General features: G+C 35.4%; 1 non-coding gene across 1 annotated transcript; it reads right to left on the minus strand.

Annotated features, from left to right (window-relative positions):
- Window positions 1-1,238: 1,238 nt before the first annotated feature.
- On the minus strand, window positions 1,239-1,347 carry LOC112773472 (small nucleolar RNA R71). The gene has a single exon (XR_003188020.1). It is a non-coding gene; the product is annotated as a small nucleolar RNA R71 (small nucleolar RNA).
- Window positions 1,348-2,097: the final 750 nt, after the last annotated feature.

A 2,097-nucleotide genomic window follows, 5' to 3' on the forward strand; every position in this document is an offset into this window, starting at 1 on the left:
TTTTCTTATCTTGATTTAAAAATTTTAAGTTTGGTGTTTTCTTGTTGGTAAAGTTTAAATTTTAAATTTTAAATCCTATCTTTTCAAATCTTTATCACGTCTTTTTAATTTAAATCTTTCCTCTCTTATCTTCTTTTAAAATTTTAAATTTCAAATTCTTACCTTTTTAAATCTTCACTATCTTTTAAAATTTGATTATCAAAATCTTTAAAATTTAAATCTTATCTTTCTTAACCTCTTTTTAAAATCTTTATCTTATCTTTCTCTTTTTAATTTTAAAACTTACTTATCTTACTTTCTTTTTAAAATTAAAACTTTTTAATTTCAAATATTTTCTTTCTTTTAAATTTGAATTTCAAAATATTTGTTTGACTTTTTCTTCCTTCTATTTTTGAAAACCACTTTTAGAATCACATTTAATTCTCAAATCTTGTTAGTTAATTAGTTGTCTTAGCTTTTAATTTCCTTAATAATTTCGAAAATCAATAATTAAATAAAAGTAAAATAAAAATATTTTAATTCTAGTTTCACTTTTTATTCTTAAAAATTTGAAAACCTTCCTCCCCTCTATTTTTGAATTCTACATTCATTCTTCTTCTTATCTTCTTCAGATATCTCACAGGGAGTTCTCTATACTCTGACATAGAAACTCCCATTCTCCTTCTTTCTTGGTTTTCTTTTTCTTGTTTATGAGTAAGAACAGAGATAAAAAACCTCTCTTTGATCATGATCCTAAACCTGAGAGGACTCTAAGGAGGCTCTTACAACAAGTTAGAGCACAACACTCCAGAGGAAATCTCACAGAGCTTTTCGAACAAAAAGCTGAAAATACAGACATGGCAGTTAATCCTAATGGTGGAGGAGATGCAAAAAAAGTCCTTGGAAACTATACTTCACCCACTTCTGACTTCTATGGGCGCAGCACCTCCGTTCATGCCATCAATGCCAACAACTTTGAGTTGGAGCCTCAACTGGTTACCTTAGTGCAATAGAACTGCCAGTTCCATGGACTTCCATAGGAGGATCCAAATAAATTCTTATCTGACTTCTTACAGATATGTGATACTGTCAAGACCAATGGAGTAAATCCTGAGGTTTACAAGCTTATGCTCTTTCCTTTTGCTGTTAGGGACAGAGCTAGGATATAGTTGGATTTCCAACCTAAAGAAAGTCTTGACATATGGGAGAAGGTAGTCAATGCATTCTTGACAAAGTTCTTTCCACCTCAGAAGTTGAGCAGACTTAGGGTGGAAGTTCAAACTTTCAGACAGAAAGAGGGTGAATCCCTCTATGAGGCCTGGGAGAGGTACAAGTAACTGATCAGAAGGTGCCCTCCTAACATGATCTCAGACTGGACCATGCTAGATATCTTCTATGATGGCCTCTCTAAGATGTCCAAGATGTTATTAGACCACTCTGCTGGTGGATCACTCCACTTGAAGAAAATGCCTGAAAAGGCACGAGCACTCATTGACATGATTGCAAACAACCAATTCATGTACACTTCTGAGAGGAACCCCATGAACAATGGGGTAGCTCAGAAGAAAGGAGTTATGGAGGTAGACACTCTGAATGCCATATTGGCTCAGAATAAAATTCTAACTCAACAGATCAACATGATCTCTCAGCATTTAACTGGAATGCAAGCTGCAGTTGGTAGCACTCAAGAAGCCTCCAATGATGGAGACGCTTATGATCTAGATCACCCCATGATGGAGGAGGTTAACTACATAGGAAATCCCTCAAGAAATTCCAACAATGAGCCTTATGGAAATACCTACAACCTATCATGGAGGAATCATCCCAACTTTTCATGGAGAGATCAATAGATGCCTCAACAAGGCTTCAACAACAATCAAGGTGAAAGAAACCAGAATAGGTTCAATAACAGACCATTCCCACTTTCCTAGCAACATATGGAGACTTCTAAGCAAAGCCTCTCTGACTTAGCCACCATAGTCTCTGATCTCTCTAAGACCACTCACAGTTTCATGACAGAAACTAGGTCCTCCATTCAGAATCTAGAGGTATAGATTGGTCAGCTGAGTAAGAGGATCCCTGAGATCCCTACTAACACTCTTCCCAGTAACATTAAAG

The sequence above is a fragment of the Arachis hypogaea genome, chromosome 18 (assembly GCF_003086295.3).
Source record: "Arachis hypogaea cultivar Tifrunner chromosome 18, arahy.Tifrunner.gnm2.J5K5, whole genome shotgun sequence".
Classification (NCBI taxonomy): domain Eukaryota; kingdom Viridiplantae; phylum Streptophyta; class Magnoliopsida; order Fabales; family Fabaceae; genus Arachis; species Arachis hypogaea.